Genomic DNA, 10,645 nt, shown 5'->3' with positions numbered 1-10,645 from the left:
CGGTGCTTCTGTTTCATACATTGTGGCGCTGCAGCGTTTGTTGTGGCGCTGCGGCTCTGAGTCTTTCGCTGTTTTACGTTCAAAAACGTCTCTGATTGCTCTAACCCATCCCATAGTTGTATATCCCCTGGACTACACAAAAACAACAAAACCAAGCATAAATCTGTTCGAAACATGGATTAACATATAAATTAAGTGCAAATCATGCACTTATCAAACCCCCCAAACTTGAACTTTTGCTAGTCCCGAGCAAAGTAAAAGTAAAAATAGGAATGCAGACTCAAGCAAGAAATAAACGTTAACAACTATAGTCATGGATGTGCAAAAGTGACAGTGGCCTCAGATTCATTTATTTTCATGTGATTCGTATTTTACTCGAGAGTCACGTGCGTGTGTGGTATGTCAATGTTTATTTACCTCATCGAATGCGCAAATAGATTCACAATGCCAAATCGCCTCATAAACTTAAAAAGTCCTCAGTTCGGTGCAACTTACACTTCATTAAAATACACATTTGCTTACACAGATCACAAAGGGCTTTCTTGGTGATTGTTTGGCTCAAAAGATATTCATCACAAGTATACTAAAGCTGAAGTCACACAATGAGATGCTTGCATGAAAATGATTAAAGTCTATACTCGTTAACCATGTTTATCAGGTATCCATAAGCTTGACTTGAACAACTTTTCTCCACTAGTATATTGGATACATGTGACAAGGTTAATAGGTCTTGTAGGCTTGTAACGTTAGGCTACGGCTCATGGCTACAATAAAGGTATGGATGTAATGACCCGAATATTTATTTTGAATGAAGTATTAATTAAGACATAATTAATGAGTTGTTAATTAAGTATTATTAAGTAATTGATAATTCGAGATTAAGATGTTGGTATCCACCGAATTTTAAATGGATAACCCGACCTACTTCGGATTACATTATCTCGAGAAATCCAACTAGACCAATGAGATTCTGACACGTGGCAGATAAGATTGGTTTGGATTTTCTGAAATAGTCCGGATGCAGCCTATAAATGGAAGCCGATTCTTTAGTTTCCTTCACCGCATTTTTCAGAGAGAGTTCTAGTTATACCATAGTTTCTAGTCAGTTTCTAGGGCACTTTGGTGCCGGGAAGTTTCGGAGCTAGTGTCGACTCGAGGAGGGTCAGTGAACTGAGATCAAGACATCATCAGCGGGCTGACGACGGACGCAGGTATAATCCTAAATCCTTATATAGTGATTTAAGGATCATTAGGGAGATCTTTGTAGCATGTTTGATCTGATTTGTTAGTGATTTCATTATGTTGGTATTATCTAGGTTCAGAGCTTTCTGTCAGATTGTTTTAGTGAGGTACGTGATGTACTGACTGAGATATCCAAGCGTAGTATACACACTTATATGCTGCATATTTATCTGTTGCATGATACATGTTTTACTGCTTTGGCATATTATGCATGACATATCATGTTGAGCCTGATATCTATTGAGATATACCTCGTTTGTTGGGGCCGCTAAGCTTTATTCTGTATTTTGGATGATGGGGCATCGAGAGCTACAGTGTTCAACGGGACCCGCGGGCTATGATGACCTGGACATTGCAGGTCCACGTCTTGATGATGAGTGTGGGAGCCAAAACTTGCCTAGGGCAGATCAGAGACTACACACTCAGACGCCGCTAGACTGAGCATGAGATTCTTGACTTGATCATTGATATCCGAGCATATTGCATTTCGCATGCATCATATAAGTTTGTATACTCGTACATTCTCGTATTGGGTGATTTTCGCTCACGTCCTTGTTTTCATCTTGGGCACCCCATTCCACAGGACATGTCTTAGGTTGGACGGTTCGGGCGACCAGGGCAGTGGCTAGAGCAGTTGGGTTTTCGGTGGTGATCCAGTGGCTGTGGTTTATCGTTTTCTCGTTCAGGGTTATGTTTTGTATTTGTTATGGTTGTATTAATGTTTAAGATTGTTGTTATTGTTTTGTTTTCATTTGGGTTGTAAGATGATTAAGTATTTGGTTTCCATTGTTTAATTGTTGTTATTAAGTTTAATGTTGCATGTTTATTAGTCTGTTTAGTAGTGGCTCGGGTAAGGGCGCTACATTTGGTGGTATCAGAGCATGCAAAGATTTTTGGGACATTACTAATTTTGTTTTGAGGATTTAGAAGTTGATTTTAGTTTCCTTTCAGATGTCAGGAGATGGAAGCAGTCACGGTAGTGTAGGACATGGCCGTTATGGCGACGATGAGGCTGGCCGAGAACATCGTCGTAGAGATCGTGACGGAAGGCGTCACCGAGATAATGATGAAAGGAGACGTAGGAATCGTGTCAAAATTATGTATTTCATGAAGATTGGACCTCCACTGTTGACCGGAGATGAGAATGCTGATGTTGCTGAAGCTTGGGTTGATATCATGGAGCAGTGTTTTCGAGTGTTGCACTATGACGAGGATGAGAAGATGGAGGTAGCTGATTTCATGATCCAAGGAAAAGCTCGGAAATGGTGGAAACCTGTTTCTACCATTCTAGTTCAGCAGCATGGGCGGATTCGTTGGGAACATTTTCGTTAGGCCTTCATCAATCACCACTTTCCACCAGCTCTTCGCCAGGCGAAGGAGATGAAACTGTTGACCATTAAGCAAGGAGATTCGAACATTGAGGATTATCAGAAGCTTTTTACGGATCTGTTGCCGTACGCTCCTCACATCAGTGAGAATTCTGCAGCAAAATATTCTCACTTTTTGAATGGTTTGAACCAGGAGATTTTTGATTGGGTTTCTGTCTGTGATGATCCTACTTTGTACGAAGGATTAGTGAATCGTTGTCGTCAAGCCGAGATCAATATTGCTAGGAGGAAGGCTATTCAAGCTAGAAAAAGTTCTAGTTCGTTGGGACCAAGGGGTCAGTCTTTCAAGAAGTCTGCATCTTCTTCTTCTTCCGGTTCTGGAGGAGTACACAGCTTTGGTAGGAAAAAGATGCAATGTGGCCACTGCGGAGGCAATCACACGACGGATAATTGTCGAAGAGCAACAGGTTCATGTTTCAATTGTGGTGGTTTTGGTCACATGAAGAGGGATTGCCTTAATTTAGAGAATCAGAGTGGAGGCGGAGGTTCTATAACAGGGTCTTATAGTGGAAAACAGTCTGAGGCACTGTGCAACAGAAAGGTTTTCCTGCTCAAGGTTCTCATCGTGGAGGAATATCGCAAGGATCTCAGCAACGCCCACGAGTTCAGGGGCAAGTGTTTGCCTTAAACCAAGAGCAAGCTGAGGAGCATAACGAGAGAGTCATTGCAGGTAATTTTCTTTTATGTGGTATTCCTGCATATGTATTGATTGACACTGGGGCATCGAATTCATTCATAGCATCAATGTTTGTTAAGAAGCATAAACTACCCTACGTGTGATTAGATGTTTTGTTTTCGGTGTCTACACCGATGGGACAAGAGGTTTTAGCTAAGCGACTTGTAGTAGACTGTTTTCTAGAGTTTGAGGGAAATTACTTGTCTGCCAATTTGATGATATTGGCTATGGAAGATTTCGATTGTGTTATGGGAATCGACCATTTGACTAAGTATAGAGCGACGGTAAATTGTTATCAACGTCTCGTTCAGTTTCGTCCAGAAGGAGACGAGAATTGGTTCTTCTTCGGTGAGGGGGCTCGACCTCCAATGCCAGTAGTGTCTACTGTAAATGCACAACGGGCTTTAGCAAAAGGAGGAGAAGGATACCTCATTTATGTTGTTGACGTATCAAAGGATGTAATCGACGTGAAGAACATTCCAGTTGTCGATGAATTTCCTGATGTTTTCCCCGATGAAATTCCTGGATTTCCTCCAGAGAAGGAAGTGGAAGCGGAGATAGAGTTGGTACCAGGAACCGCATCTTTCTCCATAGCGCCTTATATATTGGCACCAACAGAGATGAAAGAGTTGAAACAATAGTTACAAGATCTTCTTGACAAAGGGTACATTAGACCCAGTGTGTCTCCTTGGGGAGCACCAGTGTTGTTCGTTAAAAAGAAGGATGGGTCTATGCGGCTTTGCATAGATTATCGACAGTTGAACCGAGTAACAGTCAAGAATAAATATCCGTTACCACAGATTGATGATTTGTGTGATCAACTGCAAGGGACTTCAGTGTACTCGAAGATCGATTTACGGTCTGGATATCATCAACTTCGAGTTCATCAATGTGATATCCCTAAGACTGCATTTCGAACAAGGTATGGACATTACGAGTTTCTAGTGATGCCGTTTGGTTTGAAGAATGCTCCAGCAGTATTTATGGATTTGATGAACCGAGTATTCTAGGAGTATCTTGACAAGTTTGTCATTGTCTTTATTGATGACATACTGGTATACTCTCGTAGTCTTGAAGAGCATGCACAACATTTAAGGATTGTGTTGCTAACTTTAAGGAATCACCAACTGTATGCTAAGTTGAACAAGTGCGAGTTTTGGTTCGACAGAGTTGTCTTCTTGGGACATGTTATATCCAAAGATGGGATATCAGTGGATCCTAGCAAGATCGAAGCAGTGTTGAGTTGGGCACGACCGGAATCAGCTCAAGAGATAAGAAGTTTTCTTGGTTTGGCAGGTTATTACCGGAGATTCATCTCAGGATTTTCTCAGATTGCCAAACCATTGACTCAACTGACCTGTAAGAATGTGCAGTTCGAATGGACTCATGATTGTGAAAATAGTTTCCATGAACTGCGTCAACATTTGACAACTGCACTAGTTTTAGCTCTGCCATCTGGATCAGGAGGGTACATTGTATACACTGATGCATCACTTCAAGGACTTGGGTGCGTTTTAACCCAGAATGGTCATGTTATTGCATATGCATCCAGACAGTTGAAGAAGCATGAAGAGAATTATCCAGTTCATGATCTAGAATTGGCAGCGATTGTGTTTGCTTTGAAGATCTGGCGACTTTATCTCTACGGAGAGAGATTTGAGATCTTTACAAATCACAAGAGTTTGAAGTATATCTTCACTCAAGCAGAGTTGAATATGCGCCAAAGAAGATGGATGGATTTGTTAAAGAATTATGATTGCGAAATCAAGTATCATCCAGGATCAGCGAATCTTACAGCTGATGCTCTTAGTCGCAAGGTGAGATTATCTGCACTTCAGACAAGTTTCATATCAAGTGTAATCCAAGATTGTTGTTCTCTGGGATTTCACTTCCGTCATAAGAAAGGAATGGAACACATTCGAGTAACGAGCATTTTTTCTGAACCGATGTTGTATGCCAAAATCAGAGAAGCTCAGTTTTCTGATCCGAAGGTGGATAAGTTAGCAAGGTTAGCTAACGGAGACAACACATCTGGCTTTGCATTCCAAACAGATGGAACCTTGTGTTTGTCAGGAAGAATCGTAGTTCCAGAAGATTCTAAATTGAGAGACGAGATTTTATCTCAAGCTCATAGGAGTAAGTTGAGTATCCACCCTGGAAGCATGAAAATGTATAAGGATTTGATGTCCAAGTTTTGGTGGAAAGGTATGAAGAGAAGTGTTTACCAGTTTGTAGCCAAGTGTTTGGTTTGTCAGCAAGTGAAAGCTGAACATCGATGACCAGGAGGGTTACTTCAGAATCTTCCTATTCCTGAGTGGAAGTTGGAGCATGTAACGATGGATTTTATCACCCACTTGCCGCTGTCTTCTAAGAATTGTGATGCAATTTGGGTTGTTGTGGACCGACTGACTAAGTCAGCACATTTCATTCCGTATAGTCGGGAATATAGTTTCGATCGCATGTCAAGACTATACATCCAAGATATTCTTAAATATCATGATGTGCCAACAAGTATAGTCAGTGATAGAGATCCACACTTTACATCAAGGTTCTGGGGAAGTTTTTAAAAAGCGTTGGGAACGACATTGAGTCTGAGTACTGCCTATCATCCAGAGACCGATGGTCAGTCTGAGAGAACTATTCAGACACTCGAGGACATGTTGCATGCTTGTGCTTTGGATTTTGGACCAGCATGGCATGATCATCTGCCGCTTGTGGAGTTTGCATATAACAATAGCTACCACAGCAGCATTGGTATGGCTCCGTTCGAAGCATTGTATGGTAAACGTTGTCGTACTCCATTGTTTTGGGAGGAAGTAGGAGAACGACAAGTGTAAGGACCTGAATTAATGCAAAAAGCGATTGACGTAGTGGAATTGATTAAGAAGAGAATTAAAACTGCACAAGATCGTCAATCGAGTTACGTGAATACCAAGCGTAGACCTCTACAGTTTCAGTCAAGGGAAAAAATTTTCCTTAAAGTTTCACCGTTCAGGGTGATGAGATTTGGACTCAAGGGAAAATTAGCCCCAAGATTCATCGGACCTTTTGAGATCTTGGAATGTGTTGGAAATTTGGCGTATCGATTGGCTTTACCGCCGTATCTGTCCAGCATTCATAATGTCTTTCTTGTATCGTTGCTACGACGGTATGTAGCAGATGAGTCGCACGTTCTTAGTCCGACATATGTTCAACTTGAAGAAGACTTGACTTATGTCGAGCAGCCGCTTTTAATCCTGGGTAGGAAAGAGAAAAATCTCATAAACAAGACCATTCCACTTGTTCTAGTGCAATGGCAACGCCGAGGTACAGTTGAAGCGACTTGGGAGTTAGAGAGTCGTATGCGCTCAGAGTATCCTCATTTGTTTTGAGTTGTATTTTATTCAGTTGTATTGTACTTCGGTTTCGATTTCGAGGACGAAATCTTTGTAAGGAGGGGAGGATGTAATGACCCAAATATTTGTTTTGAATGAAGTATTAATTAAGACATAATTAATGAGTTGTTAATTAAGTATTATTAAGAAATTGATAATTCGAGATTAAGCTGTTGGTATCCACCGAATTTTAAATGGATAACCCGACCTACTTCGGATTACATTATCTCGAGAAATCCAACTAGACCAATGAGATTCTGACACGTGACAGATAAGATTGGTTTGGATTTTCGGAAATAGTCCGGATGCAGCCTATAAATGGAAGCCGATTCTTTTGTTTCCTTCACCGCATTTTTCAGAGAGAGTTCTAGTTATACCATAGTTTCTAGTCAGTTTCTAGGGCACTTTGGTGTCGGGAAGTTTCGGAGCTAGTGTCGACTTGAGGAGGGTCAGTGAACTGAGATCAAGACATCATCAGCGGGCTGACGACGGACGCAGGTATAATCCTAAATCCTTAGATAGTGATTTAAGGATCATTAGGGAGATCTTTGTAGCATGTTTGATCTGATTTGTTAGTGATTTCATTATGTTGGTATTATCTAGGTTCAGAGCTTTCTGTCAGATTGTTTTAGTGAGGTACGTGATGTACTGACTGAGATATCCAAGCGTAGTATACACACTTATATGCTGCAAATTTATCTGTTGCATGATACATGTTTTACTGCTTTGGCATATTATGCATGACATATCATGTTGAGCCTGATATCTATTGAGATATATCTCGTTTGTTGGGGCCGCTAAGCCTTATTCTGTATTTTGGATGATGGGGCATCGAGAGCTACAGTGTTCGACGGGACCCGCGGGCTATGATGACCTGGACATGTGTGGGAGCCAAAACTTGTCTAGGGCAGATCAGAGACTACACACTCAGACGCCGCTAGACTGAGCATGAGATTCTTGACTTGATCCTTGATATCCGAGCATATTGCATTTCGCATGCATCATATAAGTTTGTATACTCGTACATTCTCGTATTGGGTGATTTTCGCTCACGTCCTTGTTTTCATCTTGGGCACCCCATTCCACAGGACAGGTCTTAGGTTGGACGGTTCGGGCGACCAGGGCAGTGGCTAGAGCAGTTGGGTTTTCGGTGGTGATCCAGTGGCTGTGGTTTATCGTTTTCTCGTTCAGGGTTATGTTTTGTATTTGTTATGGTTGTATTAATGTTTAAGATTGTTGTTATTGTTTTGTTTTCATTTGGGTTGTAAGATGATTAAGTATTTGGTTTCCGCTGTTTAATTGTTGTTATTAAGTTTAATGTTGCATGTTTATTAGTCTGTTTAGTAGTGGCTCGGGTAAGGGCGCTACAGTGGAAATCAAAATTTGAGAGAAATATTTAAACTTCAACACTTTCACTCATTTTCATCTTCTTTCCACTCACCACCCACTTATTGTTTTCTTTCATTCATATGCTTCATTTCCCAAATGTTTTCTTTTTCACCACTTTTGATTCATTCTTTTTATTGTTTTTATTCTTTTTGAACTCATTTCTGTACATTCATTTTTTCTATTTTTCTTTTCAAGGAGTGTTTGAATCATTCCAACACCAATTAACTTATTTCTCTCAAAACTTAGGTAGGACAATAAGTGTATAAGCTTCATTAGGTAGTTGTTGTGGGATGTAGAATAGATACAAGTGGGGGCTAATTGTGTGTCATTGACACACGCCACTTGATTTTTAGTAGGCTCAAAATGGGACACTAGGGATATATCATGTTCATTTGGTAGGCTCGAAGGCTCAAAATGTTTTCTTATTTCAACTTGTACCTACATCAAAAAACATAAATCAATGTCACATCTTCACATGCCAAATTAAATAAAATAAGAAAACGTAAAAGCAATAATACTACTGAAAATAAAAATTGAACTAAAATCAAATAAAGCAAACGAAAGCAATAACAAAAGTACTGGTTGGGTTGCCTCCCAACAAGCGCTTGGTTTAACGTCATCAGCCCGACTGTCCCTAGACTGCTCAAGGTGGATCATGTGATTTCTTGAATGCCCTTATTTCCACCGTGTTGGAAATCTTATTCCGGAGTTTGACAAATTAACCAACTGAACCAAGTAACTGAATCAAGCAACTGATTTACGCATTGAAGTTACTAACTGGTTACGTAACTGATCGTTCAGCTATTATTTAAGCGCCTCAACCATCGATCAGTAAAGTGTGTTCCTAACTGAACACGTCATCAATTGATTGCGACAACCGACATATAGTACAGTCTAACTGCAACAGTAGTAGTGGAACGCCGCATTTCAAAAAGTTGCAGTGTACGATCTGTCAGAGAATATCGACGTGGCAAACAATGGCTGTTATTCAAATAAATGTTACCGTTGACAGAAGCCTATAAATAGTCGAAGAGAGCAGCTGAAGAACTACCGATTCTGAACTACTCATTTTACTTGCTGTTACTCTGCGAAAATATTCTCTCAACTTCGTCAAATCAAAGCTCAAGCTTATCAGTTTTATCAGTAGCATTCAGGCTACGTTTTGAGCTAGAAAAAAGCACTTTGTAATCTTCGATAAATTGTACAAGTTGTGCTAAGATCAGTTGTGATCTGTAAAAGAGTTGTTAACTAAGAGTTTCAGTTTTGGCAATAGATAAGTCCAAACTGAAGTGGGTCAGTACACGTTATTGTATTTGATCAAAGTCTTTTAGTGAATATCCTATCTTTGTGATAGAAGGGGTGACGTAGGAGTTATTCAAGTCTCCGAACATCCAGAAACATTTCCTGTGTTATTTACTTTCAGTTATCCATTATATCTTTCAGTCAGTTAGTTTTCCGCAACTGTTTTATTCAGTTTAACTGATTGTTATCGACCGACGAGATACTTGAGTCAGTTTGTAACAAAACTGAACCCAACCTTTCGAAGAAGTTTTAATTTAGCAAGTGTTTATTCAACCCCCCCTTCTAAACACTTTCACCTTGAGTTAACCGATCCTATCAAGTGGTATCAGAGCGAAGTTTATCTTGTCATAGAACATATTCTCTCAACTGATTCATTATGTCTTCTTTCAACAAAATTCCTATCTTTTCCAGGGAAGACTTTGACGACTGGAAAATCAGAATGCAGGCTCATTTAGCTGCACAAGATGATGATATGTGGTACGTCATAACTGACGGGCCAATGAAAATTCTGAAAGCAAACACAGCAGTTGCCATCACCGAAGGGGCACCTCATAGAATCGAAAAACCCAGAGATGAGTGGACTGCTGAAGATAAAAGAAAAGCAAACCTATACAATGTAGCCAAGGACATACTGTATAAAACACTGGACAAGATAACGTTCAGTAAGATCAAGATGTGCAAGACAGGAAAAGAGATATGGGAAAAGCTGATTCAGTTATGTGAGGGAAATGAGCAAACAAAGGAAAACAAACTTTCTGTTGCTGTACAGAAGTTTGACAACATCAAAATGAAAGCTGGAGAATCAATGCTTGAATATGATGAAAGAACCAGTGGAATCATAAATGAACTGAATGCACTTGGAAAAGTGTATACAAATAAAGAATTGGCTCTCAAGATTATCAGAGGACTTCCCAGGGAATGGGATGTCAAGACAATGGCCATGAGGGAATCAAAAGACTTGAACAAAGTTGAATTCATGATTTGTTTGCTGATCTGAAAGCTTATGAGTTTGAGTTACAAACTCGAGGAGAAGCAGAACCATCAACACCTTCAGCAACTACTGCTCTAACTGCTATAAGAACAGAACCAACTGGTTCAGTTGAGAAAGCTGCAGATCAATTGAGCAATGATGCTATGTCATTGTTTATCAGAAAGTTTGGTAGATTCATGAGGAAGAATCAGGGAAATTTTCAGAAGAGCTACCAAAGAAATAACTCCAGAGAAGATTCAAACGCTTGCTATAACTGTGGAAAGCCAGGACATTTCATTGCTGA

This window comes from Primulina eburnea, chromosome 12 (assembly GCF_022965805.1).
Source record: "Primulina eburnea isolate SZY01 chromosome 12, ASM2296580v1, whole genome shotgun sequence".
Taxonomy (NCBI): Eukaryota; Viridiplantae; Streptophyta; class Magnoliopsida; order Lamiales; family Gesneriaceae; genus Primulina; species Primulina eburnea.
The sequence above is the reverse complement of the archived record's forward strand: the minus strand, read 5'-3'. Positions refer to the sequence as shown.